Genomic DNA, 10,184 nt, shown 5'->3' on the forward strand with positions numbered 1-10,184 from the left:
AAATTTCGAATATACAACATTCTTGGCTTTCCCATTGTCTGTGCATATACAAAGCCGTATGTACTAATAATGACGTCATATGCAAACGCTCTTTTTACAAACAAACAAACATGCATACTTAACCGCTTTATTTGGTTCCAAAACTGTGTCGATTGACTTGTAAAGGACTGCCTGGTCTCGAATCTTGGTCAAAACAATATTGTTGATTTCGTGGACGTCTATATTTTTGGGTGCGAGAATCGCTCTTTCACTTAGCCATTTATTATTTTTATAATTTTTTAGAATATTCGGAAATACTTTTTCAATCAATTCATTTTTGAACGTCACTAAATTACAGAAATCAGCAGGTAGTTGTATACGTCCTGATATTGAGTATCGTATCATAAATGTCTTTTTGTTCCGACGTTAACTTGGAAATGTTATTTTGTACATACGACAATAGATCTCTCGTACTGTAACTTTGTTCACGATCCAATTCTACATATGTCGAAACAGCAGCGATACGGTTAGATGAAGGCATTCCCAAATCCTGAAGAGGTTTGTTTGCCATACGTACGCACAAATCTATATATATAAAAATAAGTTGTCTGTGGATCTGTGGATCGTGGATCAGGTGACGTCATGTTTCGGCTGACGTCATGAAATTAGTTGCCATCATTTTTGCTTTGACGATGCTTAGTATATTGTAAAACACATTAATTTGGTTAATAATATACCATTTAAAACACCAAAATGAACATTCTGGAGTAGTCACTCGATGAGAGAGGGTGTCAGAACGGAGAATGAAGGTCCCAGGTTCAAATCCTGGTTAGGCTAAAAACTAAAAACTAAAAAAAAAAATTAAAAAACTAAAAAAAGGCAAAAACTACAAAAAAAAATAAAAACTAATAAAAAAAAAATAAAAACGCTAAAAAACTAAAAAAACTAAAAAAACTAAAAAACTAAAAAAACTAAAAACTAAAAAAAAAACTTAAAAAAAAGGAAAAAACTGAAAAATAGAAGAGAAAAAGAAAACTAATAAAATTAAAAAAAAAAAAAAAAAAAATATAAAAACTAAAAAAGTAAAAAGAAAAATCGAAAAAAAAACTGAAAAAGCTAAAAAAAAAGGTAAAAACCAATAAAAAAACTAAAAAGAAAAAAAGGAAAAAAACTAAAAAAAATTTTCATCTAAAAAACTAAAAAAAACTAAAAAAGGTAAAAACTAAAAGAACTAAAAAAGAAAAAAAAAACTAAAAAAAGGAAAAAACTGAAAAATAAAGGAGAAAAAGAAAACTAAAAAAATATAAATAAAAATAAAAAAAAACTAAAAAGATAAAAACTTCAAAAAAAAACTAAAAAGAAAAAATAAAAAATCTAAAAAACCTAAAAAAAAGGTCAAAACCAATAAAAAAAAACTAAAAGGAAAAAAAGGGAAAAAATTAAAAATTTATTTCATCATATACCAATTCAAAAACGAATGTATACCGGGATGACGACCGGGACACAGGGAATATAAATGACGACCGGGACGCAGGGACACAACTACAACGGTGACGCCGGGGGCACAGGGGGGACACAAAGCTCAAGGGCAATCATTAGAATCATGAGGTATAGATCTGAATACGGATTGTTTTCCCATGGACCATTATATGTTGCATGTTCAAGAGTCGGTAAACCTGACAATCTATTTATATGCACAGACAATGGGACAGCAAAGAATGTTGTATATTCGCAAGTTTTACGTAGTTAAAAACATATATATATATATATATATATATATATATATATATATATATATATATATATATATATATATATATATATATATATATATATATATCTATATTCACAGGTGGAACATAGGGACACAACTACAATGGCGCGTAACTAATATGGCGCGTAACGACTTACGCGCGCGGGGGGGCTTGGGGGGGCGCGAAGCGCCCCCACCAACTAGGTGTTGGGGTGGCGCGAAGCGCCACCCCAACAGCTAGTCTTCTATAATAACTAAAGTGTAGTTATAAATTTCTGATGTAAAATCAAAAGTCATATCTGACGTCTCTAACTGTTTTCGATGGAGTATATCTACGGACATTTGCCATTGTATATCCATTGAATCATTGTATATCCATTGGCATTGTGTATGCCATTGAATCAAAAGAACAGCAAGGAAACTGGCTTGATGCTAAAGAACGCAAAACCGCGCAGTTAGATGAAGATCCACCTGGACAGCGAGAGTCAAAACATATCAAAACTGAAAATGATAGCGATGATGATTGGGTTTGGGATTTTGACTTGGATAAGGTCATCAATACCTACCAGATTTTAGTTAAAAAAAACAAAGGTTCGGCGATATGTATTTCATAGTGAAGCTGAAAAATAAAGAAGAAAAAGAAAACTGAAAAAAGAAAAAATGTAAAAAACTAAAAAATACTAAAAAGAAAAAACACTCAAAGAGAAATTACAGACCGGGACACAAATGACGACCGGGACAGAGGGAATATAAATAACGACCGGGACACTCAAAGAGAAATTACAGACTGGGATACCGGGACACAAATGACGACCGGGACACAGGGAATATAAATGACGACCAGGACACAGGTATTTAAGAATATCGTTCAAAGACAAATTTTTAATTGCAAGAAGACCGTTGAAAGAGAAATTTCTAATTGTAAAATGACTGAAGAACCTACAATGGCAACGGTAACACCATCGAAGTAGATAACCAGTGGGTTGTTCCATATTCCCCATTATTATCAAAAACATTTAATTCACACATAAACGTTGAATACTGTAACTCCGTAAAGGCAATCAAATACATATTTAAATACGTCAACAAAGGCAGTGACATGGCAGTTTTTGGCTTGCAGCCCGAAATCAAAGATTTCGACGAGTACAATATCAGGCTGGGAGATACATAAGCAGTAATGAAGCTGTTTGGCGAATTCTTTCATTTCCGATACATGAACGTAGTCCAGCTGTTGTTCACTTAGCGGTACATTTACAGAATGGTCAACGTGTTTATTTCTCGGAAACCAACGTGCAACAAAGAGCCCTGAATCCACCGGATACAAAATTAACAGCTTTTTTTTCGCTTGCAAAAATGATTCTTTTGCAAAAAAACTGCTGTATACTGAAGTGCCTTCGTATTACACGTGGAATACTAAAAATAAAGTATTTGAACGTCGAAAACAGGGTAAGTCAGTTGACGGCCAACCTACCATCTTCAAAGATACCACGATAGGAAGACTCTACACCGTTCACCCCAATCAACATGAATGCTTCTTTCTACGCCTGCTTTTGGTGAATGTACCCGGTCCGACATCCTTTGAGTATTTGAGAACTGTAAACGGTATTATACATGACACTTACCGTAGTGTATGGCAAGCTCTGAATTTATTGGAGAATGACCGACACTGGGATAACTGCACAATGACGCGTGCGAAACGTCAACCCCAAGTCAAATTCGTGCATTGTTTGGCATCATTTTAACAACTTGCTCTCCATCAGCTCCTACAGAGTTATGAGAAAAATATAAGTCAAAAATGTCCGAAGATATACTCCATCGAAAACAGTTAGAGACGTCAGATATGACTTTTGATTTTACATCAGAAATTTATGACTACACTTTAGTTATTATAGAAGACTAGCTGTTGGGGTGGCGCTTCGCGCCACCCCAACACCTAGTTGGTGTGGTGCTCCGCGAACCCCCCCAAGCCCCCCAACGCGCGTAAGTCGTTACGCGCCATATTAGTTACGCGCCATTGTAGCAGTGTCCCTGTGTCCCACCTGTGAATAGAGATAGATATAAATATATATTTTTAACTACGTAAAACATGCGAATATACAACATTCTTCGCTGTCCCATTGTCTGTGCATATAAATAGCATTTATATTCCCTGTGTCCCGGTCGTCATTTCTGTCCTGGTGTCCCAGTTTGTATTTCCTCTTTGAGTGTCCCAGACGTCATTTATATTCCCTGTGTCCCAGTGTCCCGGTCGTCATTTGTGTCCCGGTGTCCCGGTCTGTAATTTCTATTCAAACAATTCCTGTGTCTCAGTCGTCCATTATATATCCCACCTGTGCCCCCGGCGTCCCCGTTGTAGTTGTGTCCCTGCGTCCCGGTCGTCATTTATATTCCCGGTCGTGATTTGTGTCCGGGTGTCCCAGTCTGTAATTTTTCTTTGAGGTTCCTGGTCGTCATTTATATTCCCTCTGTGTCGGTCGTCATTTGTGTCCCGGTCTGTAATTTATCTTTGAGTGTTTTTTCTTTTTAGTTTTTTTTAGTTTTTTACATTTTTTCAGTTTTTTTTTCTTCTTTATTTTTCAGCGTCACTATGAAGTACATATCGCCGAACCTTCAGTCATTTTACAATTAAACATTTTTCCGTGAACGCATGTCTTAAATACCATTAATGACGTCACCGTCAAAGAAAAATGACGACAACTAATTTCATGACGTCAGTTAACACAGAAACATGACGTCACCTGATCCACAGACAGACAGACAACTTATTTTTATATATATAGATTTGTGCGTACGTATGGCAAACAAACCTCTTCAGGATTTGGGAATGCCTTCACCTAACCGTATCGCTGCTGTTTCGACATGTGTAGAATTGGATCGTGAACAAAGTTACAGTACGAGTGATCTATTGTCGTATGTACAAAATAACATTTCCAAGTTAATGTCGGAACAAAAAGACATTTATGATACGATAGACTCAATTTCAGGACGTATACAACTACCTGCTGATTTCTGTAATTTAGTGACGTCCAAAAATGAATTGATTGAAAAAGTATTTCCGAATATTCTAAAAAATTATAAAAATAATAAATGGCTAAGTGAAAGAGCGATTCTCACACCCAAAAATATAGACGTCCACGAAATCAACAATATTGTTTTGACCAAGATTCGAGACCAGGCAGTCCTTTACAAGTCAGTCGACACAGTTTTGGAACCAAATGAAGCGGTTAATTATCAATCTGAATTTTTAAATTCCATAGATCTTTCAGGGTTTCCACAACTCGTGCTACAACTATGGATTTATATGCAGCGACAATTGGACAGCGAAGAATGTTGTATATTCGCAAGTTTTACGCATTTAATTTGTATTGTATCTATCTATCTATCTATCTATATAAAAACGAGTTGTGTGTATGCATGTTTGTTTGTTTGTAAAAAGAGCGTTTGCATATGACGTCATTATTAGTACATACGGCTTTGTATATGCACAGACATTGGGAAAGCCAAGAATGTTGTATATTCGCAATTTTTACGTAGTTTAACTCCTGCAGACGAAATGAATGCTTGCCTAAAAAATTCTAATTTATGGGCACACGTAAAAATATTAAAATTAACTACAAATATGCGTGTCCGATTGCAAAGCGATGACTCTGGTCAAACATTTTCAGATCAATTGTTGGCAATTGGAAACAGAAAGCTCCCAGTAGTGGGAAAGCCAAAAATGTTGTATATTCGCAATTTTTACGTAGTTTGAAACACATATATAAATCTATCTATATTCACAGGTGGGACACAGGGACACAACTACAATTGCGCGTAACTAATATGGCGCGTAACGACTTACGCGCGCGGGGGGGCTTGGGGAAGCGCCAAGCGCCACCCCAACAGCTAGTCTATCTATATATATATAAATAAGTTGTCTGTCTGTGTGTCTGTTTGTGGATCAGGTGACGTCATGTTTCTGTGTTGACTGACGTCATGAAATTAGTTGTCGTCATTTTTACTTTGACGGTGACGTCATTCAAGATATTTAAGACATATGTTCACGTAGAAATCTATTAATGTTTAAGTTTACAATGACTGATGAACTTACAATGGCAAAAGCCGATGAAGATGCTCAAAGAGTCTATGCCAAAAAACTTGCTGCTGATAGAGAAAGTCAGAAAAGAAAGCGTGCCGAGGAATCAAAAGAACAGCAAGGAAACAGGCTTGAGGCTAAAGAACGCAAAACCGCGCAGTTAGATGAAGATCCACCTGGACAGCGAGAGTCAAAACATATCAAAACTGAAAATGATAGCGATGATGATTGGGTTTGGGATTTTGACTTGGATAAGGTCATCAATGCCTACCAGATTTTAGTTAAAAAAACAAAAGTTCGGCAATATGTATTTCATAGTGAAGCCAGTCAGTCGACGGCCAACCTACCATCTTCAAAAATACCACGATAGGAAGACTCTACACCGTTCACCCCAATCAACATGAATGCTTCTTTCTACGCCTGCTTTTGGTGAATGTACCCGGTCCGACATCCTTTGAGTATTTGAGAACTGTAAACGGTACTATACATGACACTTACCGTAGTGCATGCCAAGCTCTGAATTTATTGAAGAATGACAAACACTGGGATAACTGCATCAATGACGCGTGCGAAACGTCAACCCCAAGTCAAATTCGTGCATTGTTTCGCATCATTTTAACAACTTGCTCTCCATCAGCTCCTACAGAGTTATGGGAAAAATATAAGTCAAAAATGTCCGAAGATATACTCCATCGAAAACAGTTAGAGACGTCAGATATGACTTTTGATTTTACATCAGAAATTTATAACTACACTTTAGTTATTATAGAAGATTTGTGCGTACGTATGGCAAACAAACCTCTTCAGGATTTGGGAATGCCTTCACCTAACCGTATCGCTGCTGTTTCGACATGTGTAGAATTGGATCGTGGACAAAGTTACAGTACGAGTGATCTATTGTCGTATGTACAAAATAACATTTCCAAGTTAACGTCGGAACAAAAAGACATTTATGATACGATAATGCATTGTGTCGATAACAACGTTGGAGAAATTTTCTTTTTGGATGCGCCAGGAGGTACTGGTAAAACGTTTGTGATAAAACTGATTCTGGCATCAATTTGATCAAAAAATGATATAGCGTTGGCAATTGCGTCGTCCGGAATAGCCGCAACATTGCTGCCTGGTGGAAGAACTGCTCATTCCGCTTTGAAATTGCCTCTCAATTTGCATTCTACAGAAACTCCCACGTGCAATATTTCCAAATCATCTGGGATGGGTAAAGTATTGCAGCAATGCAAACTTATTATTTGGGATGAGTGCACAATGGCACACAAAAAATCGCTCGAGGCTCTGGATCAATGCTTGAAAGATTTGAGAGGGAAGTCGAAACCCTTTTGCAGCACATTAATATTGCTTGCGGGAGATTTCAGGCAAACATTACCTATAATACCTAGATCAACTCCTGCAGACGAAATGAATGCTTGCCTGAAAAATTCTAATTTATGGGCACACGTAAAAATATTAAAATTAACTACAAATATGCGTGTCCGATTGCAAAACGATGACTCTGGTCAAACATTTTCAGATCAATTGCTGGCAATTGGAAACGGAAAGCTCCCAGTAGACTCAATTTCAGGACGTATACAACTACCTGCTGATTTCTGTAATTTAGTGAAGTCCAAAAATGAATTGATTGAAAAAGTATTTCCGAATATTCTAAAAATTATAAAAATAATAAATGGCTAAGTGAAAGAGCGATTCTCGCACCCAAAAATATAGACATCCACGAAATCAACAATATTGTTTTGACCAAGATTCTAGACCAGGCAGTCCTTTACAAGTCAGTCGACACAGTTTTGGAACCAAATGAAGCGGTTAATTATCCATCTGAATTTTTAAATTCCATAGATCTTTCAGGGTTTCCACCACACGTGCTACAACTAAAAATAGGCGTACCAATAATACTTTTAAGAAATATCAACCCACCAAAGCTTTGCAATGGCACGCGACTTGCCGTAAAAAAAAACAATGGAAAACCTAATAGAGGCCACAATCTTGACAGGGCCTTTTGAGGGTGAGGCTGTTCTTATTCCTCGCATTCCCATGATTCCAACGGATCTGCCTTTTCAATTTAAAAGATTGCAATTCCCAATTCGATTAGCATTTGCAATCACCATTAACAAAGCTCAAGGTCAATCATTAGAAAAATGTGGTATAGATCTTAATACAGATTGTTTTTCCCATGGACGATTGTACGTTGCATGTTCGAGGGTCGGTAAACCTGACAATCTATTTATATGCAGCGACAATTGGACAGCGAAGAATGTTGTATATTCGCAAGTTTTACGCAGTTAATTTGTATTGTATCTATCTATCTATCTATCTATATAAAAACGAGTTGTGTGTATGTATGTTTGTTTGTTTGTAAAAAGAGCGTTTGCATATGACGTCATTATTAGTACATACGGCTTTGTATATGCACAGACAATGTGAAAGTCAAGAATGTTGTATATTCGCAATTTTTACGTAGTTTAACTCCTACAGACGAAATGAATGCTTGCCTGAAAAATTCTAATTTATGGGCACATGTAAAAATATTAAAATTAACTACAAATATGCGTGTCCGATTGCAAAACGATGACTCTGGTCAAACATTTTCAGATCAATTGCTGGCAATTGGAAACGGAAAGCTCCCAGTAGTGGGAAAGCCAAGAATGTTGTATATTCGCAATTTTTACGTAGTTTGAAACACATATATTAATCTATCTATATTCACAGGTGGGACACAGGGACACAACTACAATGGCACGTAACTAATATGGCGCGTAACGACTTACGCGCGCGGGGGGGGCTTGGGGGGGCGCGAAGCGCCCCACCAACTAGGTGTTGGGGTGGCCACCCCAACAGCTAGTATATCTATATATATATAAAAATAAGTTGTCTGTGGATCTGTGGATCGTGGATCAGGTGACGTCATGTTTCGGCTGACGTCATGAAATTAGTTGCCATCATTTTTGCTTTGAAGGTGACGTCATTCAAGTTATATAAGACATATGTTCGCGTAGAATTCTATTAATGTTTAAGTTTACAATGACTGATGAAGATGCTCAAAGAGTCTATGCCAAAAAACTTGCTGCTGATAGAGAAAGTCAGAAAAGAAAGCGTGCCGAGGAATCAAAAGAACAGCAAGGAAACAGGCTTGAGGCTAAAGAACGCAAAACCGCGCAGTTAGATGAAGATCCACCTGGACAGCGAGAGTCAAAACATATTAAAACTGAAAATGATAGCGATGATGATTGGGTTTGGGATTTTGACTTGGATAAGGTCATCAATGACTACCAGATTTTAGTTAAAAAAACAAAGGTTCGGCGATATGTATTTCATAGTGAAGCTGAAAAATAAAGAAGAAAAAGAAAACTGAAAAAAGAAAAAAGAGAAATTACAGACTGGGATACCGGGACACAAATGACGACCGGGACACAGGGAATATAAATGACGACCAGGACACAGGTATTTAAGAATATCGTTCAAAGACAAATTTTTAATTGTAAGAAGACCGTTGAAAGAGAAATTTCTAATTGTAAAATGACTGAAAAACCTACAATGGCAACGGTACCACCATCGAAGTTATCTACTTCGATGGTGGTACCGTTGCCATTGTAGGTTTTTCAGTCATTTTACAATTAGAAATTTCTCTTTCAACGGTCTTCTTACAATTAAAAATTTGGGTTTACGGCCAACCTACCATCTTCAAAGATACCACGATAGGAAGACTCTACACCGTTCACCCCAATCAACATGAATGCTTCTTTCTACGCCTGCTTTTGGTGAATGTACCCGGTCCGACATCCTTTGAGTATTTGAGAACTGTAAACGGTACTATACATGACACTTACCGTAGTGCATGCCAAGCTCTGAATTTATTGGAGAATGACCAACACTGGGATAACTGCATCAATGACGCGTGCGAAACGTCAACCACAAGTCAAATTCGTACACTTGCTCTCCATCAGCTCCTTCAGAGTTATGGGAAAAATATAAGTCAAAAATGTCCGAAGATATACTCCATCGAAAACAGTTAGAGACGTCAGAAATGACTTTTGATTTTACATCAGAAATTTATAACGACACTTTAGTTATTATAGAAGACTAGCTGTTGGGGTGGCGCTTCGCGCCACCCCAACACCTAGTTGGTGGGGCGCTTCGCGCCCCCCCGAGCCCCCCCGCGCGCGTAAGTCGTTACGCGCCATATTAGTTACGCGCCATTGTAGCTGTGTCCCTGTGTCCCACCTGTGAATAGAGATAGATATAAATATATATTTTAAACTACGTAAAACATGCGAATATACAACATTCTTCGCTGTCCCATTGTCTGTGCATATAAATAGCATTTATATTCCCTGTGTCCCGGTCGTCATTAGTGTCCTGGTGTCC

General features: G+C 37.3%; 1 long non-coding RNA gene across 1 annotated transcript in view; it reads left to right on the forward strand.

Moving 5' to 3' along the window:
* Nucleotides 1-556: 556 nt before the first annotated feature.
* Nucleotides 557-10,184, forward strand: part of LOC136030996 (uncharacterized) — a 23,876-nt gene continuing 14,248 nt past the window's right edge. The window contains exon 1 of the long non-coding RNA XR_010618411.1: nt 557-613. This is a non-coding gene — a long non-coding RNA (uncharacterized LOC136030996). The remainder of the gene's footprint in view (nt 614-10,184) is intronic.

The sequence above is a fragment of the Artemia franciscana genome, chromosome 9, assembly GCF_032884065.1.
Source record: "Artemia franciscana chromosome 9, ASM3288406v1, whole genome shotgun sequence".
NCBI classification, from domain to species: Eukaryota; Metazoa; Arthropoda; class Branchiopoda; order Anostraca; family Artemiidae; genus Artemia; species Artemia franciscana.